Consider the following 24,739-nt stretch of genomic DNA (forward strand, 5'->3'; position numbering starts at 1 on the left):
CATCCCGGTAAAGCAAACGTTGTAGCAGACGCGTTGAGTCGGAAAGAAAAGTTAAATGCATTATCAGTACCCGAAGAGATATATAAGGAATTTCAGAAATTGGAATTGGAGATTAGAGTTTACAAGCCTGATGAAGCAAAAGTGTACAGTATGACTTTTCAACCGGAGTTTTTAGGGGAAATAAAGAAGTGTCAGGAAGATGTAATGGATCAAGATATAAATCATTTGGTAGGTGAGGAATTGTGCACGCAGAAGGATGATCAAGGTATTCTTAGGTTTTCTTCAAGAATTTGGATTCCCCCGGTGACGGAGCTGAAGAATGAAATTTTACAGGAAGCACATAATTCAAGGTATTCAATCCATCCAGGGAGTACCAAAATGTACAGAGATTTAAAGGATAATTATTGGTGGCCAGACATGAAGAGGGAAATTACGGAATGGGTTAGTAGATGTTATACATGTCAGAGAGTTAAAGCAGATCATCAGAGACCAAGTGGATTGCTACAACCATTGGAGATTCCAGAGTGGAAGTGGGAACATATTGCCATGGATTTCATCGTTGGATTACCAAGGACAAGGGCTAATCATGATGCCATTTGGGTTATAGTGGATAGACTTACCAAGCCAGCTCATTTTCTGCCTATAAATGAAAGATTTTCGCTCGACAAGTTGGTCTATATGTACCTGAAGGAAATTGTAGTTCGTCACGGAGTCCCGGTGTCTATCGTATCTGATCGAGATCCAAGATTTAATTCAAGATTTTGGATAAGTTTTCAAGAATGTTTGGGAACAAGACTGAATATGAGTACAGCTTACCACCCACAGACGGACGACCAAAGTGAAAGAACGATCCAGACAATCGAGGACATGTTACGTGTTTGTTCTATTGATTTCAAAGGAAGTTGGGACGAGCATTTACCTCTGGTAGAGTTTGCTTATAACAATAGTTATCACGCCAGTATTGGGATGCCACCCTATGAAGCCCTTTATGGACGTAAATGTAGATCTCCAGTGTATTGGGATGAAGTAGGAGAACGCAAGATACTTGGACCTGAATTAGTGCAGCAGACAAAAGAAGTTGTTGAAATTATCCAGAAAAGATTGATAGCAACACAGGACCGTCAAAGGAAATATGCAGACCAGTCAAGGAAAGACATGGAATTCGAAGAAGGAAGCTTGGTATTACTGAAAGTATCACCGTGGAAGGGACTAACGAGGTTTGGAAAGAAAGGAAAGCTGAGCCCAAGATATGTCGGACCTTTTGAGATTCTAAAGCGCGTTGGTAAAGTAGCTTACAAATTGGCGTTACCTCCGCACATGGAGCACATTCACAATGTTTTTCACGTATCGATGCTTAAGAAATATAATCCAGACTCCTGGCATGTAATAAAATATGAGCCAATAGAGCTTCAGGCAGATTTGTCATATGTAGAGAGTCCGATAGAGATTCTAGAGGAAAGAGAGAAAGTATTGAGGAATAAAGTGGTAAAGCTAGTAAGAGTGTTATGGAGAAACCCAAAGGTTGAAGAGTCAACCTGGGAGTTAGAAAGTGATATGCAAGAAAAATACCCTCGTTTGTTTTCTTAGGAGATTCTGAGGACATAATCCTATTAAGGGGGGAGGATTTAATATCCGGGATATATCGTGTAATTATTTTTGCTAATAATTAATTATTATATATGTTCAGTATCTATTCTGTGAATTATTTGTTAAGTGTTAAATGTGTTGGATGTTTAAAAATATTATTAATTGAGTATTTTAATTTTTATATGTCGAAAATAAAATATAGATAATTGTCATATCTTCCTAATTATTTTTATGTTGATTTATGAATTTATAAGAATCATATAAAATTTATAAAATCTTTTTCCCGGTATTTAAAATCTATTTTATAAAAACGGGAACCAACCGACGTCATCCGTTGTTACGTTTTTAGAACCCAAAACTCTTCCGAGAATTCCTTCCTAACTTAATTGCAATATTCCGAGCATTTTCCATGTTTCGACTTTTTCGATCCGGCGTACGGTTTGTCCTGCGCGGGTCCCGGCGCAACATTTTCGATATAATATTCGTTTCGGTTAATCAATAAAACTCGTATTTTCGATAAACGGGAGCTTTTTATTAAACTATCACAATTATCATCTCGTAATACGTGTAACCAGGCGCTGAGACCAAGACCGCAGTACAAATTGTACTGGTTTGGATAATTATCCCGAAAACCAATACCGTTTGGATCAGTTTTTTATAAATAAACGTACCGTTTTATATCGGAATGATCCAACGGGATACTAATTTCCCGTAATTATAAATAGCCTTTACCGTATTTTATTTTGTACCAGAAATCATTTGCAAACAGTATTTCCAGAGTTTTTACAGAGAAAATACTATAATCTTATTTTGTTCTTCGAAATCAAACACAAATTCGGAGGCGTTATCGATATCCAATTTTTGCGTACATATACTCAAAACAAAGCTACTGAAATCTAGAATCCAAATCTTCCATCAATTTCAACCCAGAAACATCAGGTGATTTTCTATTTAATTATTTATATTCAAATTTCTTGATATTTAAATTATGAATTTTTGTTCGAGAGATTGTTTGTATGATTTGATGATTGTATGTTGTAGAGCTTGTTTTCCTGATCATTTTGGTATATTATACTCTTGATTTGGAGTTCAATAACATGTTTAATTTTAGGTTTGATTCTTGGAATTTAGAAATTAGGGTTTATATTACTTTGAATATTTTCAATTCGATTTGGGGAAATCTTTGTTAGGGGTTTTCAGTCGATCTGGATGGGTTCTTTGTGTTCCTTATCGAATTTGCAATCGAACCATATATTCATACATCACAAACGATCCCTGAGAAGTACGGAGTTGTCTTTTGAAATCGTCGCCGGATTTTGTTCGGGTTTGGCCGGTTTTTGGCCGAAAATTTGACTGAGTTATTGTCACGGGTGGATTATTGATTGAATGAGTTTCTAGAAGCAATTAGGACTATTTTACAACAAAGAACAGATCAAACACAGTCGATTTGGACCTTAATTAAGGTCACCGGACTCCGGGAAGGGTCACCGGAATCTGGGTTCATCCGGTGTTCTTCCCGACCCGGCGACCCGGTTCCTGACCCGTTTCTTTTTTATTGAAAACCCGGTTTTGATCCAGATTATTCCTAAATCAAAGTTGTTTCTGGCATTTTTGCAAATTAGTACCTGAAGTTTCCAGAATTTGTAAAATTCTGGATTCCTGTTTTGAATTCTTTTAAAATTCGGATTTCTTTTTATCAATTATTTTAAAAATTGTTTTTAATTCCAAAAAAATTCGAAAATGATTATTTTAATTCCAAAAATCAGTATTTTAATTCCAAAAATTATTTTTAATTCAAAAATAAATCTGAATTAATTAGTTAATTAATTTTGGTTGATAATTAATTGATTAATTGGTCAATTAATTTGAAAATTAATTGATTAATTGATTTAATTAATTATTAATTAATTTTAATTAATTATTTAATTAGATTTAATTATTTAAAAATGATTAAAAAATTCCGAAAAATAGTAACGAGCTTTAAAATATTATTCTAAATTATTTTCAAGGTTCGATAATTATTATAAAATTGATTCGAAGCCAGGATTGGCCAACCGAACCCTGTTTATTACTCCGAAATTGATTCAACGACCCGTTTTAATTCCGAAAAATGTTTTAAAAATCATTTTAAATACCTGAAAGCCTGTTTATGACCCGAGACTTCTTTATAAATGATATATCATTGATTATGTGACGTGTTATGTGTTATATGTGACTTGTTGGTTAACTGTCCGTCTATATATTCGATGTTTACTTGTTTATTGCGTAACTTTCAATCCGTTAATAGGATTTGGGTGAAATGAAGGGTGGATATAAGTATATGTCGAATAGACTCGTATAAGTTGAATATTGATAGATGCTTATGATATGTGAGCAGAAGAGGCAAGGTGTAGGAAAGAGAAACAGGTAGTCAAGGAGTAAGACAGTGGTTATTGAAAGCGAGTGCAGTATAATAAGCTAGTACCAAGCAAGTGTTCTGAACTTTCTCGAGATGTTGTAGTGATTGATAATCTTGTTTTATATTGCAAGTGCTTTGAAGCATTGAACCCCAAACCCTGATTCCAGTTATTGATCTTGAGCCGTAAACCTTATTCTTTTTAAGCCATTGATTGTTGTATACCGAAATACGAACCTCAAATATACGATACTACTCCAGAAATATATACAAACTAATTATTAAACACTGAACCAAATTGCTTACACACTCAAACCATTGTATCTTATGCTTTGAAAGGCCAAATCCTTGAAACCCTGAAACATTGATTATTTTGTTATCCAATTCTTTCACTACCTAACAGCCAACCTTTGGAAATGCCATATTGATCTTTATGCAGATTGAAACCATTTTCATTATTGAACGTCCAATGTTGTTAATGATCCTGTTTATTGTTTATTACTGCTTATTCTGTTATTATGGTAGAATTGGATTGTTTTTATAAAATTGTGGACCAGATTCGTGGTCAGACCATATAATGGTCAAGTTAGGCCAATGTGTGCCTTGGATCCAGTAGTTAGAGCAGTGATGTGTGCTTTGCTCGAGGTTAGTGCATGACTGATCAGTAGCCTAACCTTGGTTTTTTTTAAAATGAAAATATAATATCCAATTCTAAATCATAATTCATTGTTCACTTGATATCGTAACCATTTTCACCTGATGATCATTATTCTCAGTTTTATCATTGTGACTTGCTGAGCTAGTTAGCTCATTTATGCGATGTTGTTTATGTTCTTTTCCAGTTAAAAAGGAACAGGTTGGTAACGAGGATCCCCAGTCCAGTGCGAGAGCTAGGGGTTCAGGTTGATCGAGCTAAGCTAGTAGGCTTCTTTTGGGATAATTTGAGTTTGTAAAAGTTTGTAATAATGTTTAATACTCAGTGTTGAGTTGGAATAGTTGGGATTTGAACGGTTTGTAATATAAGTGTGTGTTTGGCTTGTGTGCATACTTTAACCTGTTGCGGTCCGTGGTAGTTGGTAAGTAGGGTCACTGCATATTATTATTATCTTTATCATTGTTATAAGCAGGTTAGTAGTAAGGTGTGTGTGGACCCCAAACTTCTAACCTGGGTTTAGAGGGCGCCACAATCTTTCAACAAAGATAACAGATGGAAAGGAAAAGGGAAGTACACTTCTAAAAGCAAAAATGGTTACAAAACTAGATTTGTTGACAGATCTAAAATAAGGTTCTACAATTATGATGAATTGGGCAATTTTTCTGCATAATGCAGGAAACCTAAGAAAGCAAATAAGGATAAAGCTTACCTTGAACTGGAAGCAAAGTATTAAGCTCTTCTAAAGAAACAGTAAAGCAAAGCTTATATTGTAGAGGGAAAAAGTTGGGATAATTCTGAAAATGATGAAGATGAATAATTTGGAAATTATGCATTAATGGCTTTGGAGCAAGGAGAATCATCCTCATCTAAATCACAGGTATCAACTCTTACCACAATTGATTTAAATGTGAGTCAATATAAGGAAAATATAGAGAAGATGAGCACAAAAATGTTTCACATTCACACAAGCATGGTTGCTGCTAATGAAGAAGTGAGCAGACTGACAAAGATAAATGAGACGCTTGAAAGTGATAAGCAAGAAACTGAATTGTTGTTGGTGGAGCTTGAAGCTGTAAAATAAGAGAATTCTTATCTCAAGAACAAGCTCAAGTGTGCCAATGAAATTGAAGCAGTGCTAAGGGAGAAGCTTGAAAAGAATGAGGTGAAGTTGAAGTCTTTCAGAAATGCATATGAGTTAGTTGGACAATACCATGAGAAAAACAAACCATGTGCAAATATTGCTATTGGTCTTGACTATGATGCCTTAAACAGTAAGAAGAAAGAGATAGGTGACAAAGGAAAAGTAACAGTTAATGAAAATGTTCCAGCTATGCTGAAAAAGGTTGTATCACCCATGTTCAAGGCATGTGAAGTCAACTTCAGTGAAGAAGAATTGATTATCAAGAAAGAAATTACTGATGAGCACAAAGAGAAGAAAACTGCAGAATCAACTCAGTCTTCCAATACTGAAGAGAAGCTCATGGATAAACAAAGTCCCAAGACACCTGTTAAAGAAACCAAAACTGAAGATGCAAGAAAGAAAAAGAAAAATAGAATTGGGAAAATAGGGATAAACAAAAGCGACAATTTTGTTTATATTGCAGATGCTCCAAGAAAGAAATGTGATAAATGTGGCTCTGTGAATCACCTAACTCACCTTTGTAAAAAGGCAGTTAGCAAGTGAACTGAAGGAGCCTGCAAATACAGTGAAGCAAATGCAAATGATCCCTACTCCTTCTGTGACAAGTTTGACTGCATTCCTTGCAACTTGAAAGTGATGAAAAGTTGTCACAAATTGAGAGTAGACCTCAAAGAAACAAGAATTGGTCTACAACAGAAAAGGAAAATGCTCAACAGTCAATGAACTCTATTTTATCTGAATCTACTCATTCTACTTCTGCTAAATCAGTTAACAAGAAGAAAGTACCCAACACTGCTTGGGTTGCTAAACACACTTAAAAATCATTGTATGCATGGCAAAGTGAAGAAAGTCATTTGAATCATAGACAGTGGATGTTCAGGCATATGACAGGTGATAAAGCCATGTTATCATAGTTTGAGGAGAAAGTTGGCCCTTTGGCGACCTTTGGAGACAGCAGCAAAGGATTCACAATGGGATATGGCAAGATTGTTTCTGAAAATATTGTCATTGATGATGTAGCACTGGTAGATGGTCTTGAAGTGAATATTCTCAGTGTTAGCCAATTTGCAGACAAAGGCTTTGAAGTTTTATTCAACAAAGAAGAATGCACTTTTATCAGCAAGAAAACTGGTGAAGTTGATCTGAAAAGAGCAAGGAAAGCGAGCTTATTTGTTGCAGACTTGGACTCAACAAATAAGGATGGAATTTGTTGCTTCTACACCAAGGCATCAGAAGAACAAAGCAAGCTATGGCATAAGAAATTGTCTCACTTGAATTTCAAGACAATTAACACCTTGGTCAAAAAGAAGTTAGTAAGAGATATGCCTAAACTGGAGTTTGCTCAAGTTAAAGTTTGTGAAGCTTGTTAGAAAGGAGGAATGAAAAGATCAAGTCACAAGTCAAAAATTGTGAATTCTATAAGTGCACCATTGCAACTTATTCACATGGACTTGTTTGGGCAAGTAAATATCTTATCAATTTCAAGAAACAAATATGCACTTGTGATGGTGGATGATTTCTCAAGATACACTTGGGTAGAGTTCATGCACTCTAAAGATGAAACTCCACACATCATAATTGAATACATCAAGAAGATAGAAAAAATGGTTGAAGATCACAATTGTGTAAAAAGATTGAGAAGTGATAATGGAACAGAATTCAGAAATGCAACATTGAGTGAATTCTGCAAAAGTAAAGGCATTATTCTAGAATTCTCAGAAGCTAGAACACCTCAACAAAATGGAGTAATTGAAAGAAAAAATATAACATTAGTTGAAGCTGCTAGAACAATGCTGCAAGATGCCAATTTGCCAACAAGTTTCTGGGAAGAGGCTGTTAACACTGCATGTTACACTCAGAACAAATATCTCATTAACAAGGCACATGAAAAATCACCTTACTCAATCATGTCTAAAAGAAAGCCTACTGTAAAGCATCTTCATGTATTTGGAAGCAAGTGTTACATTTTGAAAGACAACTCGGAATATATAGGAAAATTTGACTCAAAAGTCTTTGAAGCAATTTTTCTGGGATATTAATTGGAAAGAACAGCCTACAAAGTTTATGTGATAGATCAAAAAAAGATTATGGAAAGCACATATGTGACTTTTAATGATGACAAGTGTCCAGGCTTGGAATGCCTTGATGAAAATAAAGCTGAAGCCCTTGTATTTGAAAACCTCAACATTTATAGTGATTCTGATGAGGAAGATGAATTTGATGCACAACAGAAGACAAATGAAGAGTCTACTGAACAAGAAAATCATGGAAATGGAAGCTCATCTCAAACACCTGAATTTGATCGCACAAACTTAGGGGGAGAAAGAGAAGAAGGATCTAGCAGTCATACCAATAATGAAGAAAACGATGAAGGCACAAGTCAACAAACTCATACAAGAAAGTGGGATAGAAGTCACACTAGAGAAGCAATAATTGGTGATCCTATTGTTGGTGTGAGGATTAAAAGTGCAACTACTAATGAGTGCCTACATTCATATTTTCTATCTCAAGTAGAGCCTAAGAAAATTGATGAAGCTCTATTGAATCCTGAATGGATATCTGCCATGCAGGAAGAGCTGAATCAGTTTGAAAGAAACAAAGTTTGGGAATTGGTTCCTGCACCAAAGAATATAAGCATTATTGGAACAAAATGGGTGTTCAGGAACAAGATGGATGAAAATGGTATAGTTACCAAAGCAAGGTTGATTACAAAAGGCTACCCACAAGAAGAAGGAATTGATTATTATGAAACTTTTGCTCCAGTTGCAAGACTTGAAGCAATAAGGATTTTTCTAGCATTTGTTGCACACTCAAATTTTGAAGTGTATCAAATGGATATCAAGAGTGCCTTCCTGAATGGTGAGCTAGAAGAAGAAGTTTATATGCAACAGCCACCTGGCTTTGAAGATCCAGAATTTCAAAATCTTGTGTACAAGTTACTCAAGGCTCTATATGGACTAAAACAGGCACTTAGAGCTTGGTATAACACACTGCCGGAATTCCTACTGAAGCATGGTTTTACTAGAGGTACTATAGACATGACTCTCTTCAACAAGAAACATGGTGAGGATATGATATCATCTTTGGTTCTACTAATGAGAAGCTTTGCCAAAGATTCTCCAAGCTTATGCAAAGTGAATATGAAATGAGTATGATGGGGGAATTGAGTTACTTTCTTGGACTTCTAATCAGTCAAAGAAGTGATGGTATCTTCATCAGCCAAACTAAGTGTGTCAATGATTTATTGAAAAATTTTGGTATGGTTGATTGTTCACCTGCATCTACACCTATGTCTACTGCAACAAAGTTGGATGAATATAAAAAGGTCAAGATTGTAGATATCTCAAGCTATAGAGAGATGATTGGATCATTGCTTTATTTAACAGCAAGTAGACCAGATATCATGTTTGTAACATGTCTATGTGCAAGATTTCAAGCCAATCCAAAAGAATCACATTTGATGGTTGTAAAGAGGATTTTCAGATATTTGAAGGGAACTACAAACTTGGGATTATGGTATCCTAAGGGAACTGGTTTTGAAGCTGTTGGTTACACAGATGCAGATTTTGCTGGATGCAGGGTTGACAGGAAGAGTACTAGTGGAAGCTGTCAATTTCTTAGATAAAGACTTGTATTCTGGTATAGCAAGAAACAACAATCGGTATCAACTTCTACAGCTGAGGCTGAATACATAGCTGCAGGAAGTTGTTCTGCTCAAGTGCTTTGGATTAGAAATCAGCTAATGGATTATGGCCTAGTGTTACACAAAATTCCTATCATGTGTGACAATACTAGTGTTATATCTATAGTGGTTAATCCAGTTAATCATTCTAGAACAAAGCACATTGATGTAAGGTACCATTTTATTAGAGAACATGCTACAAATGGTACCATTGAGCTCATTTTTGTTCCAACAGAAAAAGAATTAGCTGATATTTTTACTAATCCTTTGGATGAAGCAACTTTCACTAGACTTGTAGGTGAAATTGGAATGTTTAATTCTTCATCCTAAGGCAAGAACTCAACAACTGTTTTGCAGCAGATTAATTTCTAATAAATCAATATTTATTTGATTTAAATTGGAAATTAACTGAAATATGAATTATAAATATTTCAGAATTCTCTGCATATTTATTTTTCAAAATTCAAAATTCAACTTGGAACTTTTCAAATTCTAAGTAAACTGCTCAATTGTTAATTTACATCCTTAATATGTAAAATTAACACAAGGCAGAATTATAATGGTCAAAAGTATATAGAGAACTGAGTTCTCGATAAGTCTAATTGACTTCTCGACAAGTCATTTTAGGACTTCTCGAGTGAGTTCTCGACAAGTCAATTTACTAACTTCTCGAGTGACTTCTCGATAGACTTAAATATGACTTATCGATAAGTCCTTGTAGAGTTCTCTAGTAGCGTTCATTCACAGAGTTCTCTACAAGTACAATTTTTGACTTATCAATAATCAGAACTGAAATAATTTAATTTAATAAATTATTTTGGTGAAATACTTTTGGAAAATTTATTCTAATTTTATTTTGAATTTATTCAAATAAAAGTTGGAATTAATTTAGTCCATTTTTGGACAAACTATGTAATAACCCCAATTTTTGGAATTTTTGAAACACGGATGAATAGTAACTTTTACTGATGATGCTGATTAAGGAAAATTATCAGACCAAAATATATAGGAATACTGTTATGGAAATTCTAAGATCGTATTAGTATTCCATAAAGTAAATGAGTGTATGTAAAGGTCGTTAGAATTCGAATCCGGACACTTTGATTTTTCCCGAAAATCCACCAGATACCGAAAGAATTGAGTATTAGGTAACATGATTAAAAGGATTTAAATTCAAGGATTATAAGAGAGGATCATAAAAGAAATATAAAATATTGAGAAAGGTTTAGGGGATCCCAAGTAATAAGATCCCGGATATGATCCCTCAAACGACAAACAAGAACGAAAGTTAAGCGAACCGTATAACCGATAAGCGGTCATTAGCCAAGTAATTAAGGATTAATCAAAGAGGTTAGTGGATGATGATGTCATCACACCAACAAGGAGAAGACATGTGTTAACAAGATGACCCAAGCATGATGACATAAGCATGACAAGGGATTTTGCTTTGTTGGTTGATTATGGGCCATGTAAAAGTTACCATGGTAAAAGATCAAAAAATTCCAAGCCAAAAAGGATATCAACCAAGAATAATATCATAACACAAAAATTAAAAAGTTGACTTTTCTTCCAAGAAGAGAAGCTCCCGGCTTTTCTTGTTTTAAGAAAGAAGAAATCCAAAAATTGAAGATCCAAGCTTTGTTAAATTGCAAGGTAATTATCCAAGGTTCCTTATGATTAGTTATGGCTATCCAAGGAGTTTAAGCTCCCAATTCCTTCACAATCTCTTTCAATAAATCACTGAAGAAGAGAGTGAATAGTGTTTTCAAAAAATTCAAATTGTTTGATCTTGTGTTTTTGGTTAGATTAAGCTTTGGTAAGGACTTTCAAGGGCTATTTCAAGCTTGTTAGTTACTACTACTCATCAAGGAAGGTAAAAACTCATACCCTAAGCTTTACTTTGAATGTTTAGGAGTGGTTTTGATTAATATAGTTCATAAGAAGCATGATTCTTGTATGTTTAGAGTTTGGTTGGGTTTGTAATGATTTTGAGTTATAAATCTTGGTTATTGGTTAATCAACCTTAAGTATATTTAGTAGCACTTGTTTGTGATTGAATGACTTGGAAATCATGAGGATATGGACTAATGTAGTAAGGTTTGGATGAAGTTTGGTTGTATTGGTGGTTATGGGTTGATTTGTGGTTGATTGGAGTAGTTTAAACTTTGGTAATCGCGTAAACATAGCCGTTGTAATGCCCATTTTCATCCAACTGCTTGTTTTACTGTTCGAGACAATAAGCTAACTATCTACTCATAAGCTTCATTTTGGTATGTGATTCACTTGAATCCGATGTACGGTTTAGGAGAAACGACTGTTTTAAGTAACAGCGTTTCGCGAACGAACCATTACCCCTCGCCTTACTTTGAAACCTTGGTTAAGGTCCTTAAATGACTAATTGGAATATGAAACTATTATGTAAGGTTAATGGGTCAGTTGGTAGAGTATTCGCGAAAGCGTCGCCTTAAGACACTCTAATCTTAAGTCTACCCCGGAACGCTAAGGCAAGTTTTCTACCTGTTATACTGTTGTTGTGATGTAAATATATTGATGCATTATCTTGAGATAAGTGCATGACTGTTATTAGCAAATCTTGCGATATATTGGAGCATGTTGATATGGTATATATATGCATGTTGTGAAATCTTGATATTCTATTATCAATTCAAATGCTTATAAACTGCATAATACCTATGCTAGAGATAAGCAGTAGTCGCGTATACCCTTAGTATAGGGGACCCAAAGGTGAACATTTTTCTAAACCGGGAGTCAGTGTTCCCGAGTATAATATATATATATATAATTTATATATATATCTATACATATAGATATAGTTTTCTATAACTATTATTCGAACAAGGTATATTCGATAGTCTTGAATAATAATCAAACTTATTTTTGATTATTCAAATAAAGATCGTACTTTCGCATAAGTATATCTTTGTTATTATTATTAGTTTCATGTATGATTTTTTAAAACTTCTACTTCATTTATTTTTATAAAGATTATCCTTTATGGAAATATTATTTAAATAATAATATTCAGATATTTTCCAACATATTGGGACTGATTTATTTTATTAAATCAGCATACTCCAAACATTTTTAAAAATATTTTCGAGTCTTCAAAATTATTTTAAAAGTTAGAGAGGATCCCAAAACTCGTTTTCAAATTTAAGATCTTCCTTTCGAAGGGGACTTGAATACTCGCTCAAAAATCTGAGGGATCCGGCTCTGTGGTGTATTTTATATTCGCAACGAGGTTGCTGTTTTGAGAAAACAATTTGATTACTTGCCCAACATTCGGGAAGTAAGTCCATCTAATTGAGTCGGCATAAGCGACAGGTCGGGGTACGGTCTATGAAGGTGTAAGAGGCTGGGTGACAGTCCATCCACGCGTGAGTGGTCGGTTAACGGTCTAGCTCGAGGTCCTAATGCGGCCAGGGTGATGATCAGTGAGGAATTCATCCATCTACAGTAGAAATGGTTACATATGGGTATCTTTGCCTGATCAGCAAGATATCGGGTTTATGCCAAAATTCTCTTCGTTCCAAATTCATTGGGTATTATAACTCTTTTTATACTTTTCATAACAGAGGGTTTCAAGGAATGTATGAGATATATATATGTGTATATATATATTGGGAATTAATGAAGTATCTAGTAACCTCATTTCTTTAAATGATATTTCAAAGATTGAATCTATTCAAGTCTTATCTCGTAGTCTCATCTATGTGATAAACTTTTGAAACTGATTAAAGCTTGAACAGTGGTAGTTCAAGTAGTATTCGGAAAAGATATAAGTATATTAGAGTATCTTGTAACTTCACCTTTTTAACTTATATCTAGTAAATGATTATCTTATGCATGACAAAGATTTTCAGAAAAACGTTGAGACAAGGTTAGATATATGAGATCACCTTGCAATGATATTTTTCTATAGTTATAGACTGGAACTCTGTGTATATTAAGCATGAAAGAGGATTTCAAAGATTTTGAAAAGTATATATACATATATACTGATTATTTTGCGACTTGGTCGCGTTAAGATATCAAACTTGGTTCATTTTTGCTTGACCAAGACTTTCATGAGTACTATGACAATGCTTATATATTGTAAAGTATTATACATATTATTTCGGTGGGCTTGTTGCTCACCCTTGCTTTCTTCTTTCATCACACAACAACAGATAGACAAGATGAACAGTACCAAGCTCCCAATTTGTGAGCGGATAGGAAACGTTCCGCAGTTTCCTGTAGGCGTTGATGCCGCTGTAGCTGAGGTAGGTACCAATAGGCTAGGCTTTCAACTTTTGATGTACCAGACCTATGTATATATACGAATTTTAGTAATGGAAAAGATTATATATATCTATTCAGAAACCCTTTTGAGGTGTAATGACTTATAATTGTGGAATAAAATGACTTGTGTTATTTTTTGTATTCATCTTTGAGACTATAACTTGTGGTGTGTGTGTATATTGTGGGGTCGCAATACGCAGTAGTTGTTTGTTTATTAGGACTGATTATTATTAAGGGAAATGGAACTCATGATAACCCGGATCCCCGACCCCGGACTTGGGGGTGTTACAGAAATGGTATCAGAGCTAAGTGTTATAAACCTCAGAGATGATGCGTCGTTAAAATGATAAGTTCACTAAGATAATAAGAACTATTGCCAAGTTCATAGTCAGACTACTTAACGTAGTACTGACAGTTAAAACCCTTATGGGAACCCTTATAAATATCATGATAGTAACATAGATTGATGTAGTGGGGCACCGAACCCTGAGGTTGAGGAGCAACTGCGCGATGTTGTTTTATTACATATTGGAGATCAGATCATGGATCCGATGGAGTACCCTAATGAGGGACCGGATTATGTTCATATTGAGGATGTCGCAGTTGAGGATGTTATCCCAGAAGGGATTATTGCTGAGGAGGATCTCGTGGAGGATCCTTACAAGAATAAAAAAAAAGGACCATTGAGGAATTGATGACCATGGCCAGGGTGACTACCAGAGGTAGGATTGGCCGGTTACTACCGGAGGTTCGTTCAAGTTTGCAAAGATAGTAGCCCCTTTAACGCGGCTTACTCGTAAGACTGAGAAGTTCAAATGGACAGAGAAATGCGAGAACAGCTTTCAAGAACTGAAGAAAAGATTGGTGACGACCCCTATGTTGGAGTTGCCAGATGGAAAAGGAGATTTTGTTATTTGTATTGACGCTTCGCACAAGGAATTAGGGTGCGTTCTTATACTGCACGGCAAGGTAATCGCGTACGCGTCAAGATAATTAAGGGAATATAAAATTCGATATACCACCCATGATCTTGGGCTCATGACAATAGTTATTTTCCTTAAAGATTGGAGGCACTACTTGTATGGAGAGAAGTGTGATATTTACACAAACCATAAGAGCTCAAGTATATTTTCATGCAGAAAGAGCTCAACATACGCCAGAGTAGGTGGTTAGAGCTAATCAAGAATTATGATTATGAGAATCTTTATCATCCAGGGAAAACCAATATAGTGGCTAACGCCCTTAGTAGAAAGGAGAGACTCAAGATGATAATGTCTTTGGGAGAGTTGATAAGATATTTTGAGAAAATGGAAATAGAAGTGAATGTAACCGGAGCCGTTACTGAAAAGTTGTTTGAGATTGTAATGCAGCCTAAATTATTGGAAAAGATCATATGGTTCCAAGAAAAAGTGATGAATGAAGGCAGAGAGCCAACAAATAGAGAAGAGATTAATACCGAGAAAGATGATAACGGAATAATGAAGTATTCCTACAAAATTTGGGTTCCAAATGTTCAAAAACTTAAGGATGGGATCTTAGATGAAAGCCATAGTTCGAGGAATAAGATTAGGGCAAACCCTGAATATGATAGTCAGGGAGGTCGCCATCAAGAAAGAAGGAACCCATAACATACTCAGATGGAAAACAAGGATTTTAACGTATAAGATAACCCCGATTATGGGAGAAGGATGAAACATTTCATATTGAGAAAATAGAAGTCGAGCAAGATAGGGAGAACCAGAATGGTACTCCTATGGGGAAATTCATGGACCTGCCTAAACAAAACTTATACTTTTATCCCCAACCACCACCCTGAGGAAACAATGTGGTGGGAAATTCTTTCAGGACTTTAAGTCACTAAGCTCTCAGAGTTCCAAGGAACAAGCTGACCCAATCAAGACAAGAGCCTGGCTAAAGGAAATACATGAATCATTTAAGATTTTATATGATCGATGAAGCGCAAAAGACTATTTTTTCCACTAACCTTCCTAAGAGAGAGGCCACCCATTGGTGGAAGGCTAAGGAATGTAGAGAGAAAGTGTAGAGGTTTTAAAACCAGGCCAGAGGCGGACAAGTATGATGAATTATGAATCTAAGTTGTAAAAGTTGGCAAGATCTGTCCTGAGGACACGAATCCCAGAACAACATGATGTTTGAAGTCAATGATTAATGGGTTCATGAAATGAAGTGGAAAGGAATATAAAGGCAATTGAGTTTGAGGAATGATTAGGGAGTTGGGTATGAGGAAACTCTAAAGACTTGTAGTAATAGAAATAGAAAAGTGTGTGATCATCAGGATGAGGGTGATTCACCATGAGTTAAAGTTGATGGTTGAAGGAATAAATGATATATACATGTACTTTATCCCCTTTAAGTTAGGAGTATTCGAAGACACTTCGAGATAGATCGATGGGATAATAAGAAAATATGGATGGACCGAGGAGAAAGGAAAGCAAGAAATTAGGAAATTGGATGAAGGAAGTGACCTTCAAGAATATGAGGTGTGTGTAACACCAGTGACTGGATACCCAAAAGGAGACCCCAGGTACAAAAGATATCCCAACATTTAGATGACTATTAAGATAAATAACAAAGGTAAATGAGTAATTAGAACTAAAAATTTCACGTTGAACACGACCAATATCTTCCAGAACGTCCCTACTATCATTACCAAATCGAGCAAGAAAAGTGGATAACCGTGTTATCTTTTGGAGGCCATATGGATTGACCTCATTTTGAATAAGGATGTTATTGTGAAATTATGCATAGACTATCGAGGTGAGAATGATTGAATAAGATACCCTTATCAGGGATATATAACTTGATTTATCTATGGAATGATGCAAGTACCTTTTAAAAGTGAAATTAAGGATAGAACCTCGATAACTTGAGATGAACCATGGGGGGAATGCATAAAGGTTGGAATTTTACCCTTAATAGGGACATTATGAGTTTGGGTAGTATGGAATGAAGGACTAAGGCAACGACAACCTTTAAAGATCAGTGGAGAAAGTTTTTTGAACTATATAGATAATGGTTCTAGTATTAGTAAATGGTATCTTGATATGCCCTGTACCTAGGGTGTACATGATGAAAGATTCAAGGATAACCTTAGAGATCTTACAAGGAGAAAGGTAATATTCAAAGTTCCGAAGAATATAAATTTTGATAAAGGAAATATGACATAATTATAATAATGCCAGGTGGGCACGTGATGAACCATAAGAAAGTATGGATCGACCCAATGAAGGTCGAGATTGGTGAAAACAAGAAGGACTCAAGATAAGAGACGTCCTAAGTATGATCGAGAGTCAGTCGTGACAATGTTAACCTTTAAAGACCGAGGAAATAACTTATGGAAAAATGGTGATTTTTTTTACTCACCGGATTTTAAGGAAAAATATCTTCACACAAGCAGTGATTGGAAATGAGGTAGAAAATTTAGTTGGAGATCGTTCAAAAGACATTGATTATAAGGAACTATTACTATCAGGAAAGGCCAATGAGGTGGCCGACACTCCAACTGTAAGAGAGTAATTATAGGCGCTCGTGCCAGAGTAATATAGTAATAATGGTTAAAGCCATGAAGGTTGTATTATGGTGTGAAAGATTGACATTCCTTCTGATGATTGTGTGATACTCAACCGTAAGAGTAGTTTGGTAAAGATTTAATTCATGTAGAGCTGTGAGCGGGCTACCTATCTTAGTCGGTCCTATCTTGAGATAAGACAGGACCATGTTACAAAATGACTAAATGAACCTTTGAGCTTCATGTCTCCTAATAAACATATATTGTTAATAATGGTATTAGCATGCTATCGTTGCTTTCATTGAAACTCTTCTGCAATTTTATCTGCTTCATGTCATATATGTACATCAGGATCAGGAGTGTTCTTCATAAATTATGAATGGTGATTATGTTACCTCCTTAGAAGAATTTGATACAACAGGTATGGACTCTGTATGGTTAGCTATTAAGATTCCAAGGAAAATGAATGACTACTGTAGGTCCACGGTGGACTATAGTAATGCAGCAATGATTCTGCGAATAATGAGATGATAACAACCGGGAGAGTTGTATTATAATAGATGTTGAGATTGAGTACCATTAATCAGGTCGTGGTGGTGTATAAGTTATCATTGATAGACTAACTAGTGGATTATCTACCTATTGAATATTTATTCTTTCTTATCGATAGAGATTTGGATTACTATATGAGGAAGGTTGTGGGGAAAGCGTAGAATTCTATTAACGATGATGTCTAGATTGAAATCTAAGATTCGATTTTTCGTTGTCGAGGGAGTTTCAACGGTGATTGTTTATAAGCTCGAGCAAGAGCATGGGTTCATAGAATGATGGACGAAATAGCAAAAATATTCAAGCACGTGAATTGCGATGCAATGATACTGGATATTGATATAGATACTTATGTTTCATTCTCCTTTGATAAACCTCTATAGTTCAGAGGTAGATTCCAAGCCAGATATTTTGTGGCAGTATATTTTTATATAATGCTCTTAAATTCGTTCTTTTCTCTCCTTTTCATTCTGTATAAGCTGAGAAGAACAACCCTTCCAGAAGGGGAGGTATTGTCGAATGACTATCTATCTGTGTGATAGAACCCTAGTAGGATACCATCTATTGTTTAATTACTTCTCAAGTACTAAAGGCTGGCCACCTTCTGTACTAACTATGCGATATAACAAGTGTTCATCATCATAGTGATCTCTCAATAAAATCTTTTACTTTTATATGATGGATCAAGCTTTCGAAGATGGAAGCAGCTAGAAAGGAAGTAGTATCAGTGCGGTGGTATTTCGAATCTAACGCATTCGTGATACTAAGGTTGATGTAATTGTTAAAAGTTTATAGAATGCTAACAAACTAAAGTGTAACCAGTATAGTATTATGTAAGGAAGATAGCAACGCTTACGAACTAGAAAAGAATGAGTATCGAGAAGCGAAAGCTTTAGAGCTAGAAGATATAAGGAAAGTCTGTGTGATAGACTTGAAAGAAATTTGGAATGATCACTTAGCACGGATTGAGTTTTCTTACGATGATGGAGGATATGACAATGTCGGAATGTCGCCTTACGATGCCTTGTTGTAATATCTAGGATATATAGTGTAATTATGTTTGCTACTAAATAATTATTATCTGTGTTCAGTATCTATTCTGTGAATTAATTGTTAAGTGTTATCTGTACTTGGATATTCAAAAATAATATTAATTGAGTATTTTAATTTTTATATGTCCAAAATAAAATATAGATAATTGTCATATCTTCCTAATTATTTTTATGTTGATTTATGGATTTATAAGGATCATATGAAATTTATAAAATCTTTTTCCGGGTATTTAAAATCTATTTTATAAAAACGGGAACCAACCGACGTCATCCGTTGTTACGTTTTTGGAACCCGAAACTCTTCCGAGAACTCCTTCCTAACCTAATTGTAATATTCCGAGCATATTTCATGTTTCGACTTTTTCAATCCGGCGTACGGTTTGTTTTGCGCGGGTCCCGACGCAACATTTTCGATACAATATTCGTTTCGATAAATCAATAAAACCCGTATTTTCGATAAACGGGAGCTTTTTATTAAACTATCCCAATTATCACTTCGTAGTACGTGTAACCAGGCGCTGAGACTAAGACCGCAGTACAAATTGTACTGATTTGGATAATTATCCTGAAAACCGATACCGTTTGGATCAGTTTTTATAAATAAACGTACCGTTTTATATCCGGAATGATCCAACGGGATACTAATTTTCCGTAATTATAAATAGTCTTTTACCGTATTTTATTTCGTATCAAAATCATTTGCAGATAGTTAATTTTTATAATTTTCAGAGAAAAACCCTAATTACATAAACTGTTCTAAGAATCAAACAGCAAAACGAAGGCGTTACCGATCTCTGTTTTCAAAGCTTGAGTAACCAAAACGAAGGATTTGAAGTGTTCTACCAGATTCTGAGCTTTGTTTTACTGCAGAAATCAAGGTTTATTTTCTATAATTTTATTTATTTTCGAATTAAATTTATTAAAAATATGAATTTTTGTTCGGTTGATTGTTTGTATGATTTGATGATTGCATGTTGTAGAGCTTGTTTTCCTGGTGATTTTGATATATTAGACGTCTGATTTGGAGTTCAATAACATGTTCAAAATTGAGTTTGATTTTCGAATTTTAAAATTAGGGTTTATAACCCGTATGAATGTTCTGAATTGAAATTTGGGGGTTTCTTATTCTGGAATAGATTGATGTTGTGGTATAGTGGATTGTATTCTCTGTGAAATTTGCAATCTAGTCGTACAAGTTTCATGAATCAACGAGGTCTGTAGAGAAGGAAGTTGTGTTTTGAAGTTTACGTCGAACCCACCGGAAACCGGCGAGTTTCTTGATCAAATTCCGGCCAAGTCTGGGGTTATTGATGAATTTTGATTGCAGATATAGATTCCTGGTGTTGTGTATTATTGATCTGGAGCTTGTGGTGGTGGGAGGATGCCGGAGTCGAGTTCTCCGGCCATCCCCGACGTTTTCCGACGACTTGACTGCAAAATTGCAGTTTGGTCCCTGTACTTTTGGAGATGATGAAGTTAGGTCCCTGAACTTTCCAGAAATTGCAAAAATAGGATTCCTCTTTTAAGAATATTTTAAAATCATATTTCCTATTTATTTTTATTATGAAAATTCCATTTTAATTTCTGAAAATTCTAAGAATTATTATTTTAATTCCAAAAATTATCTTTAATTCAAAAATAAATCTGAATTAATTAGTTAATTAATTTCAGTTAATTTTTAATTGATTAATTGGTCAATTAATTTGAAAATTAATTGATTAATTTTTTTGATTAATTATTAATTGATTTTAGTTAATTATTTAATTAGATTTAAATATTTATAAAATGATTTAAAAATTTCGAAAAATAGTTTCGAGCTTTAAAATATTATTTTAAATTATTTCCAAGGCTCAATAATTATTATAAAATTGTTTCGGAGCCAGAATTGGCCAGCCGAATCCTGTTTATTATTCTGAAATTGATTCAACGACCCGTTTTAATTCCGAAAAATGTTTTAAAAATCATTTTAAATACCAGAAAGCCTATTTATGACTCGAGACTTCTTTATAAATAATATATCATTGACTACGTGATGTATTATGTGCTATATGTGACTTGTTGATTGACTATCAGTCTATATATTCGGTGTTTACTTGATTATTGCATAACTTTCAATCCGTTAATCGGATTTGGGTAAAACGAAGGGTAGATAGAAGTATGTGTTGAATAGAACACTATGAGTCGATTATTAATAGATGCTTATGATATGTGAGCAGAAGAGGCAAGGCGTAAGAAAGGGAAACAGGTAGTTGAGGAGTAAGACGATTGTGATTGAAAGCGAGTGCAGTGTAGTAAGCTAATACCAGGCAAGTGTTATGAACTTTCTTGAGATATTGTAGTATTTGATAGTCTTGTTGATATTGCAAGTGCTTTGAAGCACTGAAACCAAACTCTGATTCCAGTCATTGTTCTTGAGCCATGAACCTTATTCTTTCTAGACCATTGATTGTTGTATACCCAAACACGAACCTCAAGTATACGATACTACTCCACAAATACATGCAAACAAAATCCCAAACACCGAACTGAATTATTTATATACTCAAACATTGTATCCTATGCTTTGAAAGCCGAAATCTTTGAAACCCTGAAATGTTGATTCCTTTGTTATCCAATTCTTTCAATACCAGCATCCAAGCTTTTAAATTACCTTATTGATCCTTACAAGGATTGAAACCCTTTCATTGTTAAACACTCATTATTGTTAATGATTCTGGTTATTGTTTATTATTGCTTATTCTGTTATTATGTTAGAATTGGATTGTTTTTATAAAATTGTGGACCAGATTCGTGGTCAGACCATATAATGGTCAAGTTAGGCCAATGTGTGCCTTGGATCCAGTAGTTAGAGCAATGCTGTGTGCCTTGCTCGGGGTTAGTGCATGACTGATCAACAGCCTAACCTTGGCTTTTGAATTAAAAGTATAATATCCAATTCTAAATCATAATCCATTGTTCAGTTGATATCATAATCATATTCACTTGATGATCATTATTCTCAGTTTTGTCATTGTGACTTGCTGAGCTAGTTAGCTCATTTGTGCGATATTGTTTCTGTTCTTTTCCAGTTAAGAAGGAACCAGTTGGTACCGCGGATCCCCAGTCCAGCGCGAGAGCTAGGGGTTCAGGTTGATCGAGCTAAGCTAGTAGGTTTCTTTTGGGATAATTTAAGTATGTAAAAGTTGTAATAAAGTTTAATACTCAGTTTGAATTTGAATGATTGGTATTTGAACGATTTGTAATATATTAGTGTGTTTGGCTTATGTGCATACTTTCACCTGTTGCGGTCCGTGTTAGTTGGTAAATAGGGCCGCTGCATATATTATTATTATCTTTATTATTATTATAAGCAGGTTATAAATAAGGTGTGAGTGTGGACCCCAAACTTCTGACCCGGGTTTGGAGGGCGCCACAGGTTTGGTATCAGAGCTACAGGTTATAAGTCACTAACACAAGCCTAGGTTGACGGGAATGGGTAGAGGGTTAGGATTAGAAGTAAGGAATAGAAATATAGAACGTCGAGAGGTTGAGTGCTTCGGTATATCAGGTATTAGTGTAATTCGCGTTATGGTTCGAGATTTTGATATTGTGATATGATTTCAGATTGCAGCGATGGCCGAATCTTTTATTCACGTATCAGCTGATCACTCAGAGCCTTCAGTTAGAGTGTCATCTTCGGATGCACGTCCTGTTGTTCCACCAGTGTTGGCTATATTACCTCCACCTGTGTTGCAGCCCGTACCACTGCAGGCTATTCCACCTCCAGGCATGAGGCCACCTATCAGAGGATCCCCACCAGCTGATTCAGATTCCACTGGGCATTCAGTTACGAGTGCCCCATTCCAGTCTACATTGCCCCCAGTTCCTTATTACCGGTATGAGGCTCTTCTATTGGAGCGTGATTCTTTGTTGGCCCAGATCAGAGAGCTACAACATATCATTAGGACTACAGATGTTGATCGTGGTGTGAGGGAGCTTCGAGAGGAGATTCATGTGACACGGAGGGTTCTTGAGGCTAGGCTACATGGAGCTACACTACTTGGCAGAGGCCCTGATGCACTGATGGGTTGGGTTACTGAGGTGATGGAGGACTTTGAGAGGCTGGCAGGACCAGAGTTTCCTTGGAGCTGAGCCAGAGATTCAGAGATGGAGATGCTGAGCAGTGTTGTTATGGTTATGTAGTATGTACAGTAGTGTGTAGTGTGTATCAGTAGACTTTTGAGTTGTCTTTATAGACTAGCTATGCTGACTAGTGAGTAGGTTGTTGTACCCTTTTTGCTTTTACTTCCGAAGCGTCTTTACGCTTGTACTACCTAAAACTTTTGATCTATATATCAGTACCTTTTTCCTTTCCAGCACTGTCATTTACTTTATTGTACCTGTTATACCTTACCTTATTTATTGCACCAGTTATACCCCTGTGATACCATGTACCCTGTTTTCCATAATTGTTTATATTCTGTAAAGAAGGTTGCAATTTACTTAGTTACAACTGTTTTCAAAAAGAGATATTTCTGTTTTGCAAAACTGTTCTTTTATGCAAAAGATTGATTCAAAATTTAAATAAGTTGATTGATTCTTTACAGAAAATGCCTCCCAAAAGAAATACCCGCACCAACACCCAGAATGAAGAAACCAACAACAATAACAACCAAGATGATACAAATCCGAATGTGAACCCAGGACCCATGGACCCCGCAATAGCCCAGATTCTTCAAATCTTGGCCCAACAAACAGTTCACCTGGCACAACAACAACAAAGACAGACCAACCCCCAGGTAACTTTTAAAACTTTTCAAGCAGTAAACCCACCAGAATTCAAGGGTTCCTTAGAGCCAATTGAAGCTAATGTTTGGTCAAAGGAAATAGAGAAGGCATTTGCCTTAGTGAAAGTAAAGGAGGAACAGAAGGTTGAGTTTGCAAGTTACTATCTGAAGAGTGAAGCCACCTATTGGTGGGAGATGGTGAAGACATTGGAAGGTACATATGTTATTACTTGGGAAAGGTTTAAGGAATTGTTTTTAGAAAAGTATTTTCCTCAGTTTGTTCAGGATCAAATGGAGCTGAAGTTTTTAGAATTAAAGCAAGGGAACATGTCGGTAACAGATTATGAGGGTAAGTTTGAGGAATTATCAAGTTATGTACCGTCATATGTGGATACTGACAGGAAGAAGGCTAAAAGATTCTAGCAAGGTTTGAAACCATGGATCAGAGGGAAGGTAGCCATTTTTCAATTGGATACCTATGCAAGAGTAGTACAGAAGGCTATGATCGCAGAGACAGGGAGTGAGATGTTCCAGAAGGAGAAAGAAAGCAAGAAAAGGAAAGCTAAGGGAAGTGAGGGTCAGTCACAACCAGGGAAGTTTCCAAATTTTAAGAAGGGCAAATTTCAGACAGGGAGAAATTTTAATTTCAGGAAACAGAATGCAGGAGACGGAGGCCAGAGCAACCGTCCAGTTAATACAAATCAGCCAAGTCAGTTGGGACTAACTTTTCCGGATTGTCAAGTATGTGGGAAGAAGCATGGAGGAGTTTGTAATAAGTTGAATGTGGTATGTTTCAAATGCAACCAGAAAGGGCACTATTCGAGGGAGTGCCGAAATCAGCCAGCAAGTAAGGATCAGCCTATCCGGAATCCAGCAGTAAAGGTTCCAGCCATTGGATTTACGTGCTTTAAATGTGGAAAGCCAGGACATATGGCCAGGGATTGCAAGACATCAGCCCCAGTCAGTAATGCATTAAGGATTATGGGATCTACCCCAGCAGTGAATGAGACTCCAAGGGCTAGAGTTTTTGACATGTCGGTGAAGGATGCGATCCAGGATACGGATGTCGTGGCAGGTACAC

The sequence above is a fragment of the Apium graveolens genome, chromosome 2 (genome assembly GCF_009905375.1).
Source record: "Apium graveolens cultivar Ventura chromosome 2, ASM990537v1, whole genome shotgun sequence".
Lineage (NCBI taxonomy): Eukaryota > Viridiplantae > Streptophyta > Magnoliopsida > Apiales > Apiaceae > Apium > Apium graveolens.